This window comes from Eulemur rufifrons, chromosome 10 (assembly GCF_041146395.1).
Source record: "Eulemur rufifrons isolate Redbay chromosome 10, OSU_ERuf_1, whole genome shotgun sequence".
Taxonomy (NCBI): domain Eukaryota; kingdom Metazoa; phylum Chordata; class Mammalia; order Primates; family Lemuridae; genus Eulemur; species Eulemur rufifrons.
Window position 1 is genome coordinate 24,110,048 of NC_090992.1, and position 25,751 is coordinate 24,135,798.

Genomic DNA, 25,751 nt, shown 5'->3' on the forward strand with positions numbered 1-25,751 from the left:
GAATCTATGACTCATGAAGCTAAAGTACCAATGTTTGCAGATGATTTATAAAACAAACATGAATTAGAGTGGATTCAAGGTAAGCACAATAATAATGTCATATTCATTCACTTGGTTCTCCAGAACGTTTTCCTGAGTGGGAGAGAAAGGATTGGCATAACAGCTGTCGCCCACGAACCCCTGGCTCCAGGAGTGTGTTGCTCCTAAGGATGCCACCCGCCGTGTGTGTGCAAACAGCGATACCGGTACCAGCGTGAAGCAGTGGAGGAGCGCCAGCCAGCAGGAGAACTGCCAGCGTCTGTTGTGCACTGATGAGGCACTAGGTACTGTGCTGAGTGCATTACAAGGGTTGTTTCACTTAATCTACATGAGAAACCTCTATGCAGTTGTTTTCCTGTCTTGCAGATTAAAGAACAACTAACTGCTAAATAGAGTCAGTCTGTCTCCAGCGCTTCTGGAGTTCAGAGAAGGGAGAGATCAGTGCAGGACGGAGTTGTTGGAGAACGTCCCAAGGAGGATGTGTGACTTAAGCAGGGCCATGAAGGATAAGGAGAATCAGCACGAGCAGAGGAGATGAGGAGGGCAACGCGGGCGCTGGTGTAAATGAGACAAGTGCAGTATGCTGGGGCCGATCTCGCCCTCGGGGCACCTTTCGTGTTGATACCAGGACGTTGCAGCGCAAGTGCAACTGCTAAGCACCCACCCGGCTATTCCACACATCCCTTCTCACCTCTGGGCCTTCATCCATGCTGTGGCCTTTCCCCCTCACCCGCCTTGGCTAAGCAGCTCCTGAGAGATACTCCGGACACGCTGAGGTCCTTTCTACCCTCTCTTGGGAAGAGAAGATGCTTCCTCCGGGACGAGCAAAGCAAACTCTTCCTCCCTTGGCTGCCAGGTCCCAGGACTGCCCAACCCCAGCTGCAGACTTGTCCCCATGCTACCCTCCACTGGCCCCAAATTCTAGACCAGCCCCTCCTGTGTGCTGAAACATAGCTGTCCCATGTCCCATTCTTTCAGCTTCCTTCACTCAGCCAGCCAGCTGGTCTGGTTAGCCACGCAGCTGGCATCCTGAGACAAGACACGACCTTATCACTTTCCATGTCAAAATCTTTACAGTTAAAAATAAGCATTTACTAGATGCTTAGTGTGTGCCCAGCACTGTGCACATGGTCGAACGCATTGCTTCATTGAGTCTTCACGAGGAGGCTAGAAATGGGACTAGTATCATCTACATGTTACAGAAGGAGACTGGAGCTCAGCGACATTAAGTAAACGATGTGATGTTGGGAGCAAGGGCAGCGGCACGGTGCCAGACAGACCGATGCTCGCAAGCGCCGTGCTCTCCTGTCTCGTGCATCCGCTGTTGCCTTCGGAATGAAATCCCACGGCCTTGGCCTGCCGCCATCAAGACTTGGCTTGGTTCTCTAGTCTCCACCTTCCACAGCACCTGACGACACACTCCGACCGCAGGACCAGACCAGGTCACATGCAGCCCCCACCTCCCTGCTCAGCTCGCGCTGGATGCGCTCCCAGAACTTCACCGCCCCTGGTTGATCCACCCTTTAAAATCTGCTGCTTCCACAAGCGTTTTCAATTCATTCTCTCACTTCATCGCTGCCACAATTAATTTCTGCCTCTCCCAAGTATGTCCTTCACACCACTGTCATAACGCCTCTCACCGTCTGCCTTGCTTTGCTGTCACTTGTGTGCGGTTACTTTATCACAAATTCCAACATGCAGGAACTGGGTTTTACTCTTCATGGTTTCACATGGGTGCTTGGGTCAAAGCCCTGCCATTGTGGGGAGCTTCTATTCACTTGCTACTAGAAAGCAAAAGGTCCTGCCCAGAACTTCTCTCCACCTTCCTTCATCCAAAGATGAGTCTTGTTTATTCACCTGTTTGTCAAATAGAGAGGAAGGGCTTAAGATGGAAGGGGACCGTGGATGTTTCGGGGACATGGCAGTGAAAAGGCAAACACTGTTTCCCCCCCCCCCCCCCCCCGGCAGGCTTAGTCCAGTGTTTTCTCTCTGCTCCTTCCCGGAAGTCCTATCTTGTTAAAGCCCCCTGGCAATGCCAGCTTCACACCATGGTGGAAGTTGTCTTATGAAACCCCAAGGTGCATTCTCCTCCTGAGCTAAGGATCCTTAAAGTTAAGTTTCTTTACTGATACTGCATTTTAACAGGGATTCGATTTCCCAAGATGATGATAATATGAGAGAGTTTCTGGAATCAGACAAGGGGGATTCAGGGGGAAAGGTGGGGGTCTTTCCACCCTTGGAATTGCACCATAGAGGTGGATGCCCGCCCTGCTGGTGAGAAAGTCTGGCTTTGCCTAGAGCACCCTACATCCCCTATGGTCTCAGTGTCTATGATCATTTGAACACAACAGTGAGAACAGCAAAGACACCCAGGGAACATCTTGACCAGCCTTCCCAGTTCACTAATGGAGACAATGCCACCCCGCCCCCCACCCCCGAAGAGAAGTCACTTTCCAAGCTGATGAGCACCAGCTGGCCTGAATCCGGGCCCTTGAAATGCCCCAGAGTAGGAGGACTGTCCCATGAAAAGGGAAGGAAAGCAGGTTCATCCAGGGCCTTTCCTGGAACTTGCCACTTATAATCACGTCAAGGACTTGGCTCTGGAGCCCAGGAATAGAAATGAGAGGAGGAAGGAAAGACTGGGAAGGAGAGGCTTGATGCAGGGCTGTGTGGAAGAAGGGCCTGCGGATTTATCATCCACTCAAGAGGCAGACAGCAGGCTCGGCAGGGAGCTGCAGCAGACGCCTGCTCAGAACAGAGGCCCCAGCAGGGCAGGCTCTTCCCATGGCACCGTGCGTTCTCTGCTGGGTACATTCCCGCTTAAAAACAGGGCCAAACGGGGTGGTTAGTCTAGGGCCACATGATAGGGGGAAAGGGTCTTCCTCATTTGTCTGCCACGACCCCACCTTGAACTGAGTCACGGAGATTCTAGAACCTTCTATATGCATCCCTACATCTAAGGTACAATAGTGGATGCTCAATCAGTATTTATTGCATGAATGAGTCTCCCGGGAAGGATAATATATTAACATATTATCTGCTGCTAATAGCTCTGTGCAAATTAGTTTAAAATCACGTCTTTGATACTTTGCAGCTTATTAATGTAGCTCATGCAGAAGCCCATTTAGTTTCCACAGCAATCTTCCACGTAAGGGTATATTTGTGACCTTGAATATATTGCTTAATATTTCTTTGCCTCCATTTCCCCATCTATAGAATGGAGCTCATAGTAGTTCCTGCCTCATGGAGATGTTGTTAGAGTTAAGTGGCATGATGCACGTAGAGCACTCAGGGTCCTCCCGTGGAGACTGTGACCTCTGCATTACTGGGGCCTGTCTCTGCATTCCTAGAAGGCAGGCCAAGAAATGGTGCCTTGGGATGTGGAGACAGAGCTGTGGCTCTCTTCTCAAGGTCGTTATGTGGGACCCCAGCCCGGCTGGCAGACTGTCCCTCACCAAGACAGGATGCGGGCTGGTGGCTGCTTCTGGCCTCACAAACTTAGTCCAGGATTTTGCTTTGGAAGGCATTAGAGATTCTTTTTCCTTGGCTGTTTACTTGTTCTTGGAACAAGGGGAAAGCTCTCTGGAGCCTTCAGACAGTGTTACCGTAGGACTAGAGAGAGAAGCCGGGAGGACCGCGGGAGAAGAGTGTGGGGTGGGAGTCGCAGTGGCCCCCACCTTCTTGCCCTGAGGTTTGCTCTCCACAGTTGTCTATGCTGGATCTTCGCAAGGGCCCAGGGGCCGAGTCCCTTCTCTCCACTCAGCCTAGTAAACCAGCCTTGGCTCTTCCGGCTCCATTTTTCTTCTCTGCACTAACTCTGTTGTGATGTCTTAGCAGGCCTGGCAGGGGATGGACAATGGAAACACCGGAGGCAAGGGCAAGGAGGACAGACAGGGGGCACAGAGAGAGGGGGAGGGAGAGGAAGTAAATGTAAAGGGAAAAAGGGAGTAGAAGTGGGGGGTGGGGTGTGAGAGTGAGAAGGAAGACGAGTGCCCAGACGGGGCAGCAGTGCAGAGGGACTCTGAGCCAGGGGCAGTGGATGTCGGGACTTGCAAGCAGCCAGCTGTGGGCTGAATCCAGTCAAACATGACTCTGGGGGCTCATGCAAGGTTTTAAAATTTGAAAAATTTCCCACAAAACCCAAGTTTCCAGCTTGAAAGATCTGGTCATGCTGGGTTCACATTTCTCCATGGCAACATGGAACAGAGCAGGGTGGCAGCGACCCCCTCGAGAGGAGGCACAGCCCTCTCCAGCTTGCCAGAGTCCCCACCGCTCTCTATTGCGACACGCAGCCTGCTTCCTTCACTTAAATGACCTGCCCAGTCCCTCCAGGTACCTGAGTTTGGGAGCTTTCATGTATATGTATTATTTTTAGTATCAGAGCCATCTTCTTCTTTTCTCGCCACCCCCAAATACAGACCAGAGCACAAAGGCAGTAACTGAGGAGGGATGGTTTTGAAAGGAGAAGCAGAGAAAGGTGGAAGGGAGGAGGAGAGATGAAAGGGGAGGGAAAACTTGAAAGTGGAAAGAGAAAAATCCAGGCTGAGGGAGAGGGAAGGCAGACAGGTGGGGAGAGCAGGAGGAATTAGCATTCTCTTTTCCCACCTGGCCCAAACAGCCCCCTAGATTTCCTTGAACACGGCATGTAATCTTTGTGGGTTAGTAAGTTTCCTCATTGGTGCAAGGTTACATCGACCTGTTCATCATCACATAATGAACTTTCCATTGCGGCTCCTCTGAGAGTAAATCAGATAGAGATTCTTAAATAAATTAATCAATGACAGCACATTGTTTATATTAGCTTTCCTGGATGATTGATTTAATATTTATTGAGTTTAGAATTTGTGTTACCATATGAACGATACCGTTACTGCTTTCTTCCAGCTTGTATTCATTTCACAAAACAAAGTATTTGGTCCCAAGGGTTTCTAGGTTGAAGCTTTTATAAAGGGTGGTGGAGTTGTATGGGTGGGGTAGGGAGAGAGAGAAAAGTGAGGTTTGTTGTCAATTGTGTCATTAGAACATCAGGGAATCTTCCAACACCCTTTAAACGGTTCTTGTCTTCCTGACTACCCAATGTTTGTCAATATTACAGCTGATTTTCTGTAAAAATGCCAAATGGTACACACTACTTCTGAAAGAAAGAGCTCTCCTGCTAAGGAGGTTAAAGGATTTTGTTTATTTGTTTGGCTCTATCAGGATTAGCTCTCTAATCAATTTTTCCCAACCCAGTCGAATTGGTTTAGAAACTGCACACTTCATTCAACGAGTAATTCCTGGATGCCTACGATGTTCCAGACACTCTTCCAGGCACTGGGACAAAACAGAAGCCACTTATTGCTGGCCCCCTGGCCTAGAGGGTAGAGACAGGAATTAAATAACCCCCCATGGATCCAGGGTAATTTCCCAAAAAGGTGGGAGCTGTAAAGTAATTTAAACCAAAGGAATGAACCTGCCCTGGCTCCTGGGTGATGAGAAAGAACGTGCCCTGTAAAGGGTCTGGGAAGGGTGCTCCTGGCAGAGGGATCAGCATATGCAAAGATGTGGAGGCAAGGAGGCACTTCCTCTGTGCAAGACAGCGGAGGAACAGCAACATTGTAGCTGGGAGAGATGGGCTTGCTGGAACCAGTGAGATCAGCTATGAAATATTTTAAGGGATATATAGTTTTGTTACCGTCAAGTACCGATACTCATTAGAAGCAGGCTAATAAATAACTGTACTGCAGAAACCCTTGGGGGGCCTGCTTTGACGAATAGAGAAGAACCATTTGTAATTATCATAGCAGGGTCGTCTGTGAATGAATTCTTCTAAAAATGCCCAATGTGATATTTTTTTAAAACAATTTGTCCTCTTAAGGAGTTTAAACATACTCTTGTTAATGTTAAGACTTTCTATCTGCAATCTAAGTCTTTCTTCTTTTCTTTCCCTCTTCGCCTCACAGAAGTTCTGAACTGCTCTTAGGAGCTTGGAATTCTTCATAGATTTTGAAAACGTCAACAGCAGCCAAGTTCTTGTCGGAACTATCACAAATTCTTAATTAACAACATCTGGATTTTTGAGCTATGACTAGAATAATAGCAGTTGATAATTCTTACATTAGTTATATATTACATTTGCCCATTTGTCAATTTCTGTTGCAGGTATATTATTAATCCCATGTTGCAAAAGAGGAAAATGCAGCTAAGAGAAGTCATGTAACTTGGCCAAGTTTATATGGCAAGGAAATGCAGGAGTCAAGATTAAAACCCAGGTCCTCTGGGCTATCTGCTGATCCACATGCATTAATCAGAAGCCAACTGGCATTTCTGGCCTCTGCTCTACCATTACCTAGCTGTGTGACCTTTGACCTTGGGCTAGGTGCTTAATGTCTCTAGGGCTTAGGTTCCTCCTTGGTAAAAATGCTGCCATGACACCTACTTAGTCATGGCTCCTACGGGCGGTGCAGTGGGCCGGAGGCTGCCCATAGTGTGGAAACAAGAGGCAGGAGGTAACTTCATGGAGATCACTGTCATATGGAAAGAACATACGAGTCAAATGATCCCACAAATAAATGTAAAATTCCAGCAGAAGCAGGTGTTCTGAATTGTTACACCGGTGGGCCTGGCCTAGCCTAAAATACCAGGGAGGGAAACCTGAGGAAGTGATGTTTGAACGAAGGCCTGAGTGTTGAGTGGAGTTAGCTAGGTGAGGGGGGCGGGGTGGTGGGATGGGGGATGTTCCAGGAGTGAGGACAGCCTGTGCAAAGGTCCTGTGGAGGGAGGGAAGTTGGCCCTGAAATAAGGCCCGTGTGCTTGGAGGGTATCAGGAGCCAGGAAGGGAGAGGAAGCTGGAAATTGAGACGGGCCAACCATGCAGGAGCTGGAGGCCATGCTAGGGTCCTCAGGGACCTAATATTTTCCAGATTTTATGACTTCTTTTTGTTGACTCCCATCTTTCTCAAAAACCTACTCCCTAACCCCGCTGTCCTCCTTTCTTTCAAAGGAATGGGAAGACGTGCTTAAGGGGGCACCATGCCAAGGGCGTTGACACTGCTTCTGGCCAGTTTGCGCTGCCACTAGTCAACGGCCCCCACAAACGAGGCTCTGCCCTGGTGTCGGGTCCCCTGGAAGCTGCTGCAGGCCAGAGAAACAGCACATTCCTTTCCAAGACACGAAAGCCCCTGACATTCGTTCCTTGGCAAAAGAACCAGACCTGCCAGGAAGGCCCGGTGGCCGCGGCCTCGAGTGCTGGAAAGGAAATTAGTTTCGGCAAAAACACAGAGCTGAATGTCAGACCTTTGCGCTCCCTGCCTCGGATGCTAATCTGGCTGGCAACAGTGGGCGACGGGAGACAAAAGGTTATGTAGCCACTTTGTATCTGACCCCCCCCCCCTTTATTTCTGCTGGTGTGATGAAGGATTCAGGCCGCTGAGCTCTTGCATTAATCAGATTCATTCCACTTTGTTAGGGAGGGCTGTTTTCTGGTGTCTCTGAGGAAATAAAGATGATGAATAGAGGGAAGTCTCGTACTTTATTAGCGTGGATGAGCAGATAGATCCCAGTAGTAATTAATCCCAGGATGTTTACACATTTTTTCTTCTTTGTCAACCTAGAGTCAGGGTTTGCTGTTGTTGGCATAAAGGAGGACTGGAATCTGAACAATGATGTTCTCCTCGTAGAGTTGAAAAGAGATGGCAAAATATTGATTAATCATCCCATGATGCTTAATAAATAGAGGTGTCCCAAACGTCAAGACGCCAGGACTGCAACGAAAGGCTAGGTTCAGGTATGCAAAACTCCCTTACGAAAGCTTAGAAAACCCCATAGCTTAAGCCTGAGTCCACAAAGACCCCCTTTGTTTGATATTGGAAAAGGAGGGTCACGTAGAACGTAAGGGCTTTCCAAACAATGCAAGACAGCTATGAATGCTTAAGGAAATTGGATTGTTTCGGGACCTTTGTATTAAGGGTCAGGCAGAAAATGCTTTTGTTCCAATCCAGGGATCATTCAACATCTTTCCAGAACATCCAATTTCCCTTTCTTGCCTAGAAAGGACTAGAGAATGGCTAAAGGTCAGTTGTTCCCAGATGATTTGAGTTGTGGTGGGGCTTCAGGGACACTGTTATGAGCTTTGATTCTTTTTATGCTCTAACCCCAAAACAGGAGATTTAAGTTTTGGTCCTGCTTCCATAAACCATGAACCATGTGGCCTTGAGTAAGTCACCTCCTCCTCTGAACCTCAGTTTACTCATCTTCAAAATCAAGGGACCATGAGTGGCCCTGCAGAGCTTGAAATTTCTACATTGCTGAATTTAAAAGTCTGCACGTATGTGGCCGGACGCCATGGCTCACACCTGTAATTCTAGCACTCTGGGAGGCCGAGGCGGGAGGATCGCTTGAAGTCAGATGTTCGAAACCAGCCTGAGCAAGAGTGAGACATCGTCTCTACTAAAAATGGAAAAATTAGTCAGGTGTGGTGATGCGTGCCTGTAGTGTCAGCTACTCAGGAAGCTGAGGCAGGAAGATTGCTTGAGCCCAGGAGTTTGAGGTTGCTGTGAGCTATGATGATGCCACTGCACTCTAGCCCAGGTGACCTGAGCAAGACTCTGTCTCAAAAAAAAAAAAAAAAAAAAGTCTGCACTTAGAGCGATTTTAGGTTTATTGGGCTGTGCATATAATCAAACCAGGAGAGACACCCCTCCTGCTTTTTAAATACATTTTTGGATGTGAGGGGTAGATTTGTTGTATATTTGGGGAATTTGCCTATTTCTTCTTAAAGATTTTTTTTTGAAACTTCAAAAATAAACAGCTATGAATTGTTTGCAATTTGTGTGCTGAATATATAGGTGTTTCTAGAGTTCTATAGTGCTTAAAGCAGTTTGTTCTCTGGGACATTTCATACACCTCAAAGGTTTTTTTGTTTTTGTTTTTGTATATATTCTCACTTTGTTTTCAGACACTTTGTTCCTAAAATATGGAAAGATCAGTGTAATAGATTGAGAATGTGCATTGTCAGAGTTAAGGAAAGATTCTTGTGCTTTCTGGAGCTCTGAGCTTCTCGTCTTGAATCTTCTAAGTTCCGGAAAGCTCTGTTTCTGCTAAGGCAAGAAGAAAAAAAAAGTTCTTGGAGGAGATCCAAAAGAGGGTCAGACTGTACTTCCAACGGTCTTCTGGTCAATGCTAGCTTATGTGACTTGACAGGTGTCCTGCCCATGGCACTCGGCCCATGAGAAAATGTCTGGGCCGGGTGCGGTGGCTCACACCTGTAATCCTAGCACTCTGGGAGGCTGAGGTGGGAGAATCGCTTGAGCTCAGGAGTTTGAGACCAGCAAGACCGAGACACTGTCTCTACTAAGTATAGAAAAATTAGCCAGATATGGGGCACACCTGTAGTCCCAGCTACTCGGGAGGCTGAGGCAGGAGGATCGCTTGAGCCCAAGAGTTTGAGGTTGCTGTGAGCTAGGCTGATGCCATGGCCCTCTAGCCCAGGCAACAGAGTGAGATTCTGTCTCAAAAAAAAAAAAAAAAAAAAAAAAATGTCCAAGAAACACCCGCAGGTTTTAACAAAGAAACTCCACTTCACTGGAGATGTGCCATTCTGTGTTAGACCACCAGGCCAAACTAATATCACCAAACGCTAAATAAATAAAGGGACACTTTAAACAAGGTTTGCTAAAGGATGCAAAGTAGGAAAGAACGTCATTTTGTCTCTTGGGATTCAACTGCCACTATGAACTGGAAACTAGAGTTCACCACACTAATATTCTAACCCTATTGAATGAGATCAAAATCTCTGTATCTAAATATGCTGCTGGCTGAACCCAGACAGGGCCAGTAGTTCATTTGGTTCAAATCCATGCGCTTTACTCTGCTCACAGAATTACCTAAGTGATCTGGTAGCCAGCATTTCTCACTTGAAGAGCCTTTAGAAATAGGGTGTGTATCGGATGGGGGGAGTGGGCGGGGGGGGGGGTGTTAGTTAGTAGAAATGAAATATCTCCTTCTGAAGTTGTAGTTTGGGTCCTTCACATCTTTGGTATGCGGTAAAATAAAATTTTGTGGATTCAACAGTTTTCTTTCTTTTCTTTTCTTTCTTTCTTCCTTTTTCTTTTTGTTAGCAAAGCCAACACAGCTGTGAGGACTTTCACATACAATAACTTGAGACAGTTCCTGTTTGCCCAGTTCCCAGATAAAAGAAAAACAAAACGAGTGTGGGGCGGTTTATCGTTTTTTTCTGAAACAGGATACATTTTTCCCATGTTCAGATCTGAAAATACTCAGCTGTAATTTAATCTACCTTTATTAGATTACCCAGTTATGTCCACAAAATTGTGGAATCCATCTTAAATTAGTAAGGTTAGGGAAGGAGCAGGCTGGATGTGAGAATTCCTGCTGCTCCGGCCTGACATGTCTTCCAGAGGGACAAGCGAGTCGTGGGCGAAGCACTTGGTCCACTAGGGACAGCAGCACCCCTGGAGCACCCCCAGTGGGAAGTCTACCTTCTACTTCCTCCATGATGATTTCCAAGCAACCCTCGTCCTCAAACTGTACGGCGTAGAACAGTGGACCAGGCCAGAAATGGCCAGGTTGGCAAAAGTTTTCCCTTACTGATTTAAAAATGCTTTAAGCCCTTAAAGCCCTATACAAGGCTGCCAGATAACATACTCCCAATTAAACTTCCATTTCAGGCCGGGCGCGGTGGCTCACGCCTGTAATCCTAGCACTCTGGGAGGCCGAGGCGGGTGGATCGCTCGAGGTCAGGAGTTCGAGACCAGCCTGAGCAAGAGTGAGACCCCGTCTCTACTAAAAATAGAAAGAAATTATATGGACAACTAAAATATATATATACAAAAAATTAGCCGGGCATGGTGGCGCATGCCTGTAGTCCCAGCTACTCGGGAGGCTGAGGCAGTAGGATCGCTTAAGCCCAGGAGTTTGAGGTTGCTGTGAGCTAGACTGACGCCACAGCACTCACTCTAGCCTGGGCAACAGAGTGAGACTCTGTCTCAAAAAAAAAAAAAAAATAAAAAAAATAAACTTCCATTTCAGATAAACAACGAATAAAATTTTTTACTATAAGTATGTTCCCAAATATTGCATGGGATATACTTATGCTAAAAAATTTATTCGTTGTTTATTTGAAATGAAAATTTAACTGGACACCTTATATTTATATTTGCTAAATCTGGCAACCAACTTCAAGTCACCCCAAAAGACCACGGCACCATTCCCAGTAGCAAAAATAAAATAAAATGAAATAACAACCCATGTAGCAAGTATGAATCTTAGGCCATAAATACAGGTGTGTAAGATATATCACCATCTTCATTTTTCAAAGAGCAACGTACTTTATCTCTGAGTGCCCAACCCAGCAGTAAATTTAGCCTTAGCTATTACAGGGCCCTGCACCTTCCTGGGGTCTCATCTCAATCCAGGAGCCGTGGGTAGTGTCCAGAGAGCAAGGATAGGGCTCCAAACCCCAAGATATCATGGTTACCAGTGATGTGCTCATGGCTTTGGGCTTAGAGGTCGTCGTGGGGCTCTATTTTGAGTATTTTGAATTCCCTCAAAATACTGGGCTGGAGGATTTCTTTTTCCCTAGGTAAAGCAGCCCTGCACTTAGGACCCATGTTTTATCTGATGGCCACCTCATCTTAACACTAATCTCTTTTTAAATTTTGCAAACTCTCTTCTTTTCTCTTCTGGTTAATTTCAAAGCCATTCTCTCACTTCTAGTTGACCACAAAGAAACAGTTCCTGCAATAATTTCTAGGCTGTTATGGGTTTTCGGCTTTTTTTTTGTTTTTGTTTTGAGATAGAATCTTGCTCTGTTGCCCAGGCTAGAGTACAGTGCCATCATCATAGCTCAGAGCAACCTCAAACTCCTGGGCTCAAGCGATCCTCCTGCCTCAGCCTCCCAAGTAGCTGGGACTACAGGTGCATGCCACCATGCCTGGCTAATTTTTCTATATTTAGTAGAGACAGTGTCTCACTCTTGCTCAGGCTGGTCTCTGACTCTGGAGCTCAAGGGATCCTCCCACCTTGGCCTCCCAGAGTGCTAGGATTATAGGCATGAACCACCGCAACCAGCCTCTAGGCTGTTATGAAAAACAGGAGGCATTGGTGCCTTCAGGTCATTCCTGTCCCCCTTCTGCCCCACACAAGGTAATCCATGAGGGAGGAATTCTTTCTGGGTCTCCCTATCATTCGGTAAATTTTCTCTTCCTTTCTTCCCCCACCCCATGTCCATAGGAGCAGTCTTCTTCCCCCACCCATTGATGTTGGCTTTGTCATGTGACTTGCTTTGTCCAATGGGATATTAATGGACATGACCAAACTAGGGCTTGAGATGTGCATATGTAGTTGGCTGTGCCATCATACCTCTGCCATTATCATTGCCACTGTCCAAGGAGCATGAGACCTGTCAAGCTGACCTGGACAAACTCACAACTTTGAGCCAAACCCAACCAATCCTGGCCTAGATCAGCAGAACCCCAGCCAATCCCTAGACACACGAATGAGAAATACAGATTATTGTATGCTACTGAGTCTCAAGGTGGTTTGTTATGCAAAATAACTAACATATACAGGCACAAATGAGAATTCATATTTTGGTAGATTAGTGAATTGGCTTGACATACTTAATGCTCAGCTGTGATATTAAAACATTTATGACATTTAGAAATTACAAGGCATGAGGCTGAAAGCCCATGGCTAGCATGCTCTCTCTATCCATAATATCTGATATCATTCTCTAAATTATTTATTCTTTATAATAGCTAGCATTCATTTAATGCGTTGAAGTTTACAAAGTGCCCACATGTCCATTATCCATGAGATCTGTTTTACAATTCAATGGTGAAGTGAGGCTGATAACCCAATAGTCCCATTTGATGAAGAAATTGAGTCTGAATGTGATCAAAGTTGTTCCCAAGGGAACAAGTCAGTTTTGAGTTCTAGATCAGTGTTAAGCTTCCAACCAGATCTTCTCACTTCTCCTACCATACAATGGTTGCCCCTAGAAAACCCAACACAGGGCCGAGCAATTTACAGTTCTCAGTAAACACCTGAAAAGTGCTGGAGTGACCAAACCTTTGACCAGAGTTATAAATGTAAAGCCAAAACTCCCCGGCAACATTTCAATAGAGGCTCTCTGTCCATAGTCTCTATTAATGCTTCTTAGATGCTATTTTTAATATGTTTTAGAAATTCTGGTTTAAGTAAATTAAATGTCTCTTCTGTAGGACTTTTAAGTGCATCTGAAAGGCTTGTATGACGTTCAAGGCGAGCAAAAGCGTGTACTTCATTTCTGAAACTTGTTAGACCATGGAACCCTTTTATCAGAATTCATCCTGCAAGATTAGGGTTCTGTGGAAACCACCTTGGAAACACCAGGCTATGTCACTGAACTGCTCTGGTTCTGCCCTTTGGCATCTTTCTTTTGTGTCACTCAGAGCTCTTTGTGCAGCAGGTACCCTCTGGGCACTTAGAACTTTTGTTAATGACTCATTTTTAACTCCAAGAAGCTTTTAATTTTAGGGGATGATAACTTGGTGTATTAATTAAGGTTCTTTTAGTTGCAAACACAGAAAGCAACTTTAGCTAACTTTGTTGAAGATATTAGAAAAGCTCAGAGAATCCTAAGAGTTGCCAAACAATTAGCATTTGAAACCAGGGCAGCTTAGGGGATTCCAGCCCTAGGAGTCATTGGAAATACCATTCAAATAACTCTGCTGCAGAGACATCCCTGTCTGCATCTCTGCTCTGAGTTTCAGGTTCCTGGCAGGGAGAATCTGATCGTCCCGGTTTGGGTCAGATGTTTCTACCCCAGGATTACTCAGCCACAGAAACAGGACAGAAGGTACCACTGAGGCAACCGCTGTGATCTTGGCAGCCACCCTGATCCACGTATCCCGCATCTGGCGTGCAGCAGATCACAGCTTTGGGGGAGGTTGGTTTGACGTTGGTGTGTACAGCTAAATCTACCCTTGAAAGTCCGTTACATTTTCCTCCAGGGTTGGAAGACATTGCTGTTTCTTCCTTTGATAGTCAAACAAAGAAGCTTCGAGACCATACTGTATTAAAAAACTCGAATTGCCAACACAGATTCACGCTTGGCCTGGATGAGCACTTTTGCGATTAGAGTCTCCCCTGAAACCAAGGCGCAGTTGCTCAGCAAGCGGCATGGTGGGTGGGCTCACCTTCATTTTCCCAAACCTTTCTAGCACGTTCTCTCCTCTTTTGCCAAATCCACAAATTTGCATTCATAGAGTTCAGTGCATATCTGACTCGGCTCCACCATACACAGAGATGGATTAATACAATAGCCCTAAACAAATCTAAGAAGAGGCTAATATTCTCATTGTTTATTACTAAAAAAGGGATGAGGTACTCAGAAGGGTGTCCTGAAAAAACAAGGGGAGTTTGTTGGTGGGGTGGGGGGAGTATTTTTTGTGCGTTGATTCAAAGGCAATCTAAACCTCTACTTTTGTAAACAAGTCAAAACTGAGATTTTCTTCTGCCTTCTGAAATTTCAAATTCAGAAGCAAATTAGGTATTAAAAAAATGAGCCCCCCCAGGGTACCACCACCTGCTACTACGCCATACCTTGGGGCTTTATTTGAATACATTTTCTTTTATTGCTTTGTTCTCTTTCCTTGCTGTAATTTACAAAGCAGTGTGGGAAAATGGTTAATACAGAATAAAAGTTAAAATTAAAACCACTTTTTCCACTATAGTGCTGTCTCCTTCCCACCCCCTCATCCCTGGGGGCCTGCTCAATTGCATTTAGTAGCACAAAGGCTACCGAGTTTTAGAATTACATTCATAATCTACCTAAAATGGATTGATTTTCTAGCTCCAGGACAAGATAAATGATTAGGTGACTATGGTTGATAATATGAAGAGAACTGATAAATAATGAAACAACTTCATTTTAGGGTGCCTGTAGAATTCTGGAAATCTGTGGCATTTATTAAGCTATTCAGGTTAGCTCAAATAACTGTTTATTTTATTTTATTTTTCTTTGGAGACAGAGTCTCGCTCTGTTGCCCAGGCTAGAGTACAGTGGCATCATCATAGATCACTGCAACCTCAAACTCCTGGGCTCAAGAAATCCTCCTGCCTCAGCCTCCCAAATAGCTGAGATTATGCTGAAATGCTGCAATGCCCAGCTAATTTTTAGTCTTGCTCAGGCTGGTCTCGAAGTCCTGAGCTCAGGCAATCCTCCTGCCTCGGCCTCCCAGAGTGCTAGGATTACAGGCATGAGCCACCACACCTGGCTTCAAATAACTTTATGTTTGGAGATGACACTGGTTTGAGTCCAAATAGTCTCCAAGGAGAACTACTACTGTTGACAGGTTGTGCCATCAGGCTTGTTAGATTGGCAAGAATAGCTTCTCCTGTTTCTCTCTGCCCACCTGAGGGATTCAAGCTTTCCACCTTGTCAGAAAGATCCCACCACCCAAACCAGGCTTTTACCATCACCCTAGTCTTTGTTGAACATTTGCAATGCACCAGGTACAGTGTTGGCCACTTTTACATCTACTATTTGGTTTAACCCACACAACAGCTTTTTACAGATAAAACATGTTAAAATCCCATTTTATATATGAGAATATTGAGAGACTCAAGATGATGAAGAACGTTTCCTTTGTCAGATGGTTCTACTCCCAATCATCATCATCATCATCATCCTCCTCCAGTGGATGGAAAAGAAGGGTCACTCAGACTATGGAATAAGTGTGGAAGACTGAACCAGTACCTGTGAGATAAATGGGTTAAGTACAATATAGCAGCATGTCCAAGGCATGATGCTCTGTGTCTTCAGGTACCATGTTTAATTTAATCATCACATTGATGCTATGAAGTGGGTTGTGAGATGGGTCTGTACTAGAGATGGGGAAACGGAGGTCTCAGGGAAGTTAAGCAATTGCTGGTAACTGAGCGCTGGGCTTCCGCCTCCTGCAGCATAGCTTATGTAATGAAGCAGATATCAGTGACGAAGGACATTGAGATAAGTGAGAACAGCTTCACATGGCAAGTAATAACAAAGACGACTCCAAGTGGGATGAAAGGTCTTCTACTTAAGCCAGCATACCCAGCTGTAACACAACACCCAAGTGTTTGGGAACGTGACTAGGAAGTTATCTCTGAGTCATGACTCTGTAGAAAGTCCAGGACAGGAGGCTGAGTGGTTGCCGTCAGTCAGGAGGTTTTCTGAGACGAATGAGATGCACCCCTTCTCTGCCTTCCACGCACCAGGTGCACTTGACCAGGGCCTCTCTAGTGCCAAACATGCCTCACTGTTTTCATGGGGAAGTCAGGAATCCAAAGAGCGTTTGAGGATGAATATGTCACAATTACATCTGACCTTTTTCTCCTTCGCTACCTTCCAGCAAACCGAGGGAGTCTATTTTTAAGTCAAACTGTGCATTGGGTATCTCTCTGAAACACAAACTGTGTTGCATTTGTAAAGGAAGCAAAGCCCTTTCAATAAAGGAATGAGCTTTAATGGATCAATTAGCAGATTGGCAGAGATTGAGATAAGGGACAGTGGGATTTGGATAACGATGTCTCTCCAAGGTGCTGGAGAATAGATAAATTATTGTATATCCACACATGAAATCATATGCAGGAGTCAAAATGAATGAACTATGCAGTAACACGCAACAACATAGATGAATCGAAGAAACACAGTTTTGAGCAAAAAAAGAAAACTATAGAAGGCTACAGATAACATTTTTTAAACGAACACAATCAAAACTACGCTACACATTTTTTAGATAAATATACATGCATGATAAAATATTTTTTAAAGCAAAGAACATTTAAAGAAAAAAATTCAGCATAATAGTTGCCTGGGCAAAGGAGGAGAAGGTTCAAGAGCCTGACTAAAGTTTGGTCAAGCAAAGAGTCTTTGTCAATACTATAGTGGAAGGACTATAAACCGCTTCAAGGAGAAGGTAGATGAGAGTCTGGCCTTGAATTACAAATAGGATTTAAAGAACAACGAAATTAATCTGAGAGACGAGTGATTTCTGGGGAGATTAAAGTCCCCCCACCACATAGTCTGGTGACAAGGCAGTACTTAAAGCTTTCATAGGGCAAAGGTGCAATCTTTTCCAAAATGAGGAGAGAAACTAAGCCTTGCTTCTGCCTGTGAAGCTGTGGGTCTTTGTGAAGTGTTGGCTAGAGACACAAAAGCGTGGGCAATGGAGAGGCTGCCCTGGAAGATAATATTAACACACTAGACCTTGGCCCAGGTGCAGGTACCAGGACAAGTTCTAAACTTCTAGAATTTGACCAGGACAAAGCTCCTCATTGATAATATAAAGCATAACCACAAGGCTAGTTCTTTGGGAATATTGTGGTGTTAATGAGTGGCCAGCTATTGTTTTTGCTGCTTAATGATACCATAACTGGCTCCATGAACAAATTTCAAGTGACCTATATATATATATATTTTTTTTTTAATCCTCTCCCTTAACTAATTCTTTGGCCTTTTAAGTTGTTTCCCAGAAATGGTGGATTTTCTGCAAGGCAAAGGAGTTGAGATTATGAAGGCCCCTGGGCAGGCAGACTTCCTGGCTACTCACCACCCCCCCCCCAACCTGCCCCAATCACACAGCCCCCTTGTAAGTTACACCACCACTTGCCCCAAGGCATGGGGCCCCCTCCTTTGAAAGTCCCTTAGTACCAAAAGCTCAGCACTTGTCCACGAGGCTGAATCAGAAGAATGAGGACAAGTGGTTTGGGAGGAAGGAAAGAGAAATTTTATTACTTTGCCAGAAAAGGACGGGGATGGAGACTCCTGTCTGAAATGCCATTGTCCTCATAATAAGCACAAATACAGAGCTTTTAAAGGATGGCTTCTCAGCTTCTGGCAATTAGTGTTCAACTACAGTTGATTCTGATAGTCCCATCTCCTTTGAAGAAAATCTCGTGACCCACCCAGGACCTCCGGTTACCAGGTCTGGGCTGGGCCATCTCCTGTTGCAGAAATAAAAGGCCTCCTCCCTGCTCCTCGTAACCACTGGCCTGAGGCAGGCATGCAGGCTTCAGTTCTCAAAAAGAGTGGGGGAAGTGTCAAAGAGACAGAAAATATTTTTGCTGTTCCCCCCTCCATTCCCTGTTACAGGACGGGGTCAGTCTTGTGGGACTGGGTCCTTAACCTGTGGGATCTGGTGCTATCTCCACGTAGATAGTATCAGAATTGAATTAAACTATAGAACAGCTAGTTGGTGTCTACTGGAGAATCTGGTATTAGCAGCGTTCTGGTGGGTAACTATAAGAGAGAGAAAAAAGATGGTTTATTTTTCCCTTTGGAGTGCTCAATAAATTTTTTAAAAATTAACAGATCAAGGAATTTGTAGATGAATTTGAGTCCTTCTTGTCTGGTCCTGCTTCAGTTATAATTTATTGTTGTTTCTTCCTGCTCTGGGGCTTGCCCCTTCCCAGTCACGACACTCCAGCATTCAGAATCAAGACATCATTCATTTCTTTTCCCTGATCTCTACTAATTCCGGAGTTGAACATATTTTAATCAGGGGCTGGATCAGCTCCTTGCAGAGAGGAATTTCTATCATCCTCTCTCAAATGTACATCCAAGGGCAGAGTTCACAAGAAGACCCAGGCAAAAAATGCTCCTCTGGCTTGCTCTCAGGTCAAGAAACTCATTCTGGGAAGATTCCCATGTAAGTAAGAAATCTGACGCTACTCGTCAAAAAATGCCATTCAGATCTAGCGCTGCTTTAGCGTGAGGCCTGCTGAAATGGTGATTATGTTGGCTGTCTGAGCACTCATTTTTGCCATTTTATAATGGAAGCCTAAGAAAAATAGCTCAGGAAAGCAAAGGAGGAAAAAGCAAGAAATAGTCTTTGTAGACAGGGTAAATGGAGCTCAGCTATTTTGAGGGTGTCTAACAATTGCTGCCGGGGTGCAGCTTTGGATGAGTGTGCTCCAGTACTGCCCTGAAAGAAGGACGCAAGAGACTCAGGCCAAGTTGCTGATCCATTTTCCAATGGTAAAATGCTCTGCTAAGTGGACAGTAAACAGATGCCTTCTCAGGATGGCCAGCAACGGTGGAAAAAGTCACAAAACGGTGGCATTTTGTTTTTACCTGATAAACCACAACCATGATGTGTGCTTGGCACCCACAGACAAATCCTTCTTCATTCTCACTCCAGCCCCATGTTAACAGAACTCTGCCCTGATTGCACCAGGTAGTAAGAATTTGCTTCTGTCCAGCTGCAATTCTTTTGCTTGGCCAGCGTGTTGCAGAATTTGGGTAAGATTCTTGTGGTGATCTCTGGAGCCAAAGTTAGTTGGCTCAAAATTGGTGCATCTCAGGCAGTTCTGTTCATTTCATACATCCCAGGTAGGAAAGAAGGAGAGAGACTCTGTTCAGCTGAGAATGGAATCCCACCTCCTAGAGGAGAGGGAAGAGTAAAAGAAAAAGACAAGTGGCCCAAGGCCACAGCTGGGCTAGGAAAGAGAATCAGCAGAGGGTCATGGTTTTGGTGAACAAAACTGTGTTCAAATCCTGTTTTTGCTACTTAATTGCCTGCGTGATTTGCAAGAAGTTGCTTAACCCCTCTAAGCCTCCCTTTCCCCTTCTATAAAATGGGATCCTAATACCCAGCCTGTATTTTGTTGTGAGAAAAGTACAGTGCATAGCACACAGTGATCCCTCAGTAAATGGCTATGTTATTGTTATCATCATTCCTTCCTCTAGATGGGGTCTACCTGTTTTTTCTAAGAATGTGTGTCATCTGCACATCACAGACACCAGTATGTTTGAGGAGTCAGAAAGACCACCACCTGTACCACACCTCTCCCAGACAAGCCTGGCGAATGGGGCCTGGAATTCCAATTGTGGGAGTTAATCCAACAGGCAGTGAGCCTCCTCCTCTCTTAGCATTTGATGTGAATGTGTTATCTATGAGTATGTAGTAACATCCTAGGGCTAGGAATCTTAAACCAGTGCATTATCCAATCATGTTTTTTTCTCCCATCCTCTTTCTTTTATGCGGGGAGGAGTGCTTTTCTGGTCACTGTTAGGTGATACGAAGCACCCTGGTCACTGTAATTCCTAAAGTGCAATCTCACTTGATCCTAAGATGGCCAAAAGGTCAAGCTCCCACCCTCACTCATAACTGTCGTCCACTGCTCTCTCCACTAGGGAAGAGGACCAGCGTCTGTCTTGCCCCACCCTCCCTTCCTGCCCACCTGTTCCTTCTCATTCATGGCCCTGTGTCTGGTTCAAATGGACTCCTGGCTCTGGAATATTCTGGGGACTCAAGCAAATTCCAGCACTGCAACCTCTTCTTAGCTCACCATGGGCTTTAACCAGACCAGCTCATCTCTCATCCTTCAGATTTCAGCCTCTGTGTGCCACTGCCAAGCCCCCAGCTCCCCTGGCCAGCTCCTGTCACCAGCTTAGAGGGAAGAGGGGTGGTCAGGGGATGAGACTAACAGCACAGTTCTCTCCAGAGAAATCTTCTGTGCACAGCCTCTCTCCCACCTTTTTGTACCCTCACTATGGGCAAATGGCTCTCAAAGGAAATTTCTGCATTACGGTCCACCACAACTCACTTTAGCATTTGATGTGTGTTATGCCTTGGCTTAACACCTTGTCACATAAACCTGTTCCCAAGGGCACCATGATAAACATGGTACATCTTCTTGGAGCATGAATTTTGGTCACCAATTTGTGGTGAGAAGGGCAGGTGTTGGAGGGAGTATTTGCAGGGCAGGGGTTTGAATACATTAACTGGTAAGAAATTCAAATAAAAAATAAAACAGATTACACTATAGAGTAGAAAGCAAATTGAATACACATTAAAGTAAAACATGAGACTTCAGAGGAGCACCTTATTTAGGGCAGCTTTTTGGAGCAACGGCTCCAGCCCGCCCTTCCTCCCCTTGCATCCTTACCAGGCATAAATGTTCACACTTCCCTCCTGTTAGGAGAGTGCTTAGGGGTGGGTTGGAGGAGGCATTTTTTGAAGTTTTGCATAAAGACAACGTCAGCTATTTACGAATTGGAATGGAAATAGTAGTAAGTCACTCAGAAGCCCATCGACCTATTGACATTCATTATCACATTTCTTGCAGACTTAAATTACCAGGATGAGGAGGCAGAACAATAGTGTGGCTGCTTTGTGTTTTCTGGCAGAATACAGGGAGTAGGGATACAGTAGGAAGAATTTGTTGGAACTGTGCTGTCCATGATGGTGGCCTTGAGCCATGGGTAGATACTGAGCCTTTAGAATGTGACATGTCCAACTGAGATGTGCTGGTGTGTAAAATACAGCCTGGATTTCAAAGTCCTAGTATAAAAAAAAAAAAGAGGGGAAAATATCTAATGGGTAAGTTTTCATATTGATTATATATTGAAAATGATAAATACTTTGGATATATTGAGTTAAATAAAATATGTTATTAAAATTAATTTTACCTTTTTAAAAAAACTTTTTAGAAATGTGACTAGTAGAAAATTTAAAATTACACAGACAGCTTGCATTTGTGGCTTGCATTCTATTTTTATTGTACAACTCTGTCTTTAGATAATCTAATCTAGTGGTCAGCAAACTGCACACCCAGCTCACTGTCTGTTTTTGTAAATAAAGTTATATTGGAACACAGGTACACCCATTCCTTTGCATATTGTGTATGGGTGTTTTCATGCTTTAATGGCAGAATTGAGTTATTACAAAAGAAACAGTCTGGGCTGCAAAGCCTGACATATTTACTATTTTCTATAAACTAGAAAAAGTTTGCAGACCCCTGATAATTCAACTCTTTCTATATTTTATGGATGAGAAAGCAAAGCCCAGAGAGAGAAATGATTTACCCAGGGCACGTGAACACTCCAGGACAGGGACAGGATGTCACCTCATCCCTGCTCCCTGCACTACACTGTGCCTCGGTTTACCTGCTAGGGCTGGTGGGAGGAAAGCCTTCCACCTGTGAGGATGAGCTCAGCTTCCACTTCACAGTGAGACACTCACTCACCTCCATCCCAGGGGACAAGAAGGCCTTGAGAAAGGGCAAGACACAAGGAGCAGACTCACAGAGAGGGCTGGAGCCCACCTTGGCAGGGGCATGGGATGGGAGTCCCCATGGTAACTTGCCTATCGTGCTATTTTGTTACACATTATTTCAGAAATATCTGCACTGGATCACAATTCCATGCCATCTCCGCCGTTATCTTAGAGGCTTGATACAAGAACTCCATTTAAAGAATATTGCTGAGCTTTTACAAACTCCTTTTGAAAACTGTTGGCCATTCTATTACTCCATGGTCTTTAAAAAGGATAAGCCACATGATACATTTCTCTTTGGATTTAGCGCCAGGAAAGATGTTGTCCTTCCAGATGGACTTGCAGAGTGGTTTTTAATTATATAATGAGAACTCTATAACCCGACATGTTGCTCATTTTGTGTTGGCTGCCAGGATGGATGGAGATCGGTGCTTAATTGCAGTTACCAGCTCATCAGAGGGGTCTGCTGTATTTGTGCCCTTGGGTCTCACTTGGCTCCGAACCTTTATAGGAACTGTTCAGGTCCAATGATACATTTCCTTCCACACCGTGCTATCTCCTTTGTGCTTTTTTCACAAATATTTATTTAGGAACAATTAAGAGGCACATGCTTGAGATACAGAAAGAAATAATCTCTATTCTCAAGCGATTTACAGTACCTGTGCCGAAGTAAAGAAAACCCCTTACCCACTGGATATATGATCAGCAGCGACAGTCATCGGCCCTTTGAGTGGAATAGGGGATATCTGTATGGTGTGATTTCATGAACTTCCTAATGCTCCCGCTAGTATGCCAAATATCACGTGCCTACAAACTACAATCAGGATGGTGGATACATAATTTGCATATGGCCACTCCTAATTTCTGTGTCCCTGGCAGACATCACTAATGAACCACAGCATTATTTTTTACTGACCTCTTTTATTCAGGTTGTGACATGAAGCACATAGCCACCACCAATCAGTCAGAAAGGGATCTTGAATATATGCCATCTCCTAAAAAGCCACAAATAGAGGGTCATTCACTGGAGTAGAATTGTAGCTTCCTATTAAACGTAAATAATTGTGGGAGGAGCAAAACCAAATATAAAGTGATATTAGTCATTACACTTCAGTATAAATTAAATTACCTCTTTTTTTTTTTTTTTTGCTGGTAGTAGGCTCACATATGTAGTTTGATCTTAAAATACTGGCCATCAGGAGCAGGAAGCAAAAAGTGGAAGATTTGAGGAGGGTTTGGAGCAAACTTTTGGCTACTCTACCATTTTGCATATCAGTGATATTCCACCTGGGTAATAAAGAATCCCTAAACCCTCTCTTGGCCTTCAAGGACAGGATTTTTGCTTCAAACTGCCATCTCATTCCATTTCTCTTTGCATACTATCTTCTTTCTCATTATACATTCTTCCAAACTGTAATACTCCTAAACACATGTGTATTCAAAGGAGATTAATCATTCAAATACCATAATTAGTTCAAGAATTGTGTCTTTTCGAGATGGAAGGAGCTAATTAATTTTTTTTTTTCTCCCAGGGAACCTGCTCTCAGATGTGAGCTAATTAGTGAGCTGCACATCAAAAGAAGTGAAGTGTATCTTGTAAATAGGATTTCATTTAAAACAGATCAGAGGAAGATTTACCAAATCACTCCCTCATCCTCTGATTCCTTTAAGCATCAGGCAGACGGTGAGGAGAATAACAAGTCACCAGCATGATAAACGTAGCTCCAAAAGCACAACTGTGATGCCCAAGTCAAATATTAATGAGGAGAGAGAACCCAATATATTCAGGGTGGAGTTTTACTTCTTGGGAGTTTTATGGTTGGGTTTCTGACGTAGACCAGGAGGGCAGTGATCTGTGTTGGTGATCCAGTCTACATCTGAAGCTACAGGGTCCGAAAATAAGATCTCTAGACTTGGTTCTTTCTGTCTGGCTGTGTGACCTTGAGCAAGTTGCTTAACCTCTCTGAGCTCACTTCTCTTATCTGTAATGTATGAATCCCAGTCTCTTCTCTACCCACCTCCCAAGAGACTTGTGAAGATCAAGTGAGATGATTCATGTGACAAGGGTTTGGAAAAAATTTAAAATGACTATACAAATGTGAAGCATTTTTGGCATTACTAACAAGATCTCCATAGGCAGAATAAATTAGAAGAAGAGGAAAATTTCCCAGATGATTTTGGCCAAAATTCCAGCTCCTGAGGAAAACAGCATCCCAGTGGGCTGCCTCTGCAGATCAGATTTGTAGCTTAATTGCTCAAACCTCCCTTCTCCTGTGATTACAATTAGAAATTAGCTTCCAAAGAAGAAACAACTCAAACTAAGAGGACGAAAAGGTCTTTTTGTTTTCCTTTGAAGTTCCAGATGTCTGAACATGGTAGATTTGGAAAGAATGATCCGTCTAACGTTTAGTCACGTGTCCATGGGCTTGGAAGGACAAACGGGGCCTCTCGGCTGGTGACTGACAGTGAGAAGGGCCCTCTGCCTGGAATTTAAAAGAATGCAAACTGAATGTAAAGGAAACCAATAAACACATTTCTGCTATAAAAATAGCTTCATGTCATTCTTTTGGTGGTGATTGTTGAATAGTAAGAATTTCAAAGTGGTCGAGGAAGTGGGTAGGCTGTTCCTTAAAGAAAAGCCCTATGCAGAGAAACAAGGCCAGCTTACCCGGGCAAAGCAGAGCATGAACACAGACATCGAGGTACACCTGGATCTGGTCATCGGGGAGTCAGGGAGCAGCTGGTGAGGAAGGAGAGGGCTCTGGGCGGTGCCGGGAAGGCCTTAGTCCTTTTGCATATATATCATAGCTGGTAATAACGTCAACCCAGAGCTGCTGACTAGGTCCACGGACACCCTTAAGCCAAAGACACAAAAGGATCCTCTTTGTTTTCCCAGCCTCACCAACCTGGGAAGAGCAAATAAGAGGGGGAAAAAGGCCTGGAAGTGGCAGAAGGTCCAGGTAGCAACAGGGGCTGGAGGGAGGTGGGATGAGAGGATAGTTAGTTCTCCTCTGAACAGTGGCCCCGAAAGTACTATGACACTTGGCAGAGGCAATAATTTTTTATAACTTCTCTTTTCTTTTTTAAATCAAGATGAAATTCACATAATATAAAATTAACCATCTTAAAGTGTTCGTTTCAGGGGCATTTAGTACATTGGCAAGGTTGTACATCAGCTCTATCTAGTTCCCAAACATTTCCATCACCCCCAAAGGAGACTCTGAACCCATTAAGCAGTCTCTCCCCATTCCATCCTCCCCAGGGCAACATTTTCATTGGGGGGCTTTCTGCCTCCCAAATTGCTCCCACTCAGGGCTCACTAAACGCCTTCTTTAAGGTGGGATGCAAACCCTCTGTCCATGTATCTGTATAGACACAGCGTTTGCATCTCTGGGCACAAGGGTGAAGTTGGCTTAGGCAATAGGAGACTCCCAAAGCTCTGTGCCAAATGTTGTCACAGGTGTCTTTGCCTAAAGGACCGCATCACTAATAGAGGCATGCCAGGCCTTTGGGGAGGAGTCTGGAGTGTTTGGTGAGAAGCTTTGGCAGCACATTTAAGGCCGGCTCTGGATCTAACTCAAGAGTGGGAGCATTTCTTTTGACCACAAATAAATTTTCAGCTGTACACAAGCCCCTCGCTCCAAATCAGTGCTTCAAGTGATGCCTGGAAGCTTCTTGAGGGACTTG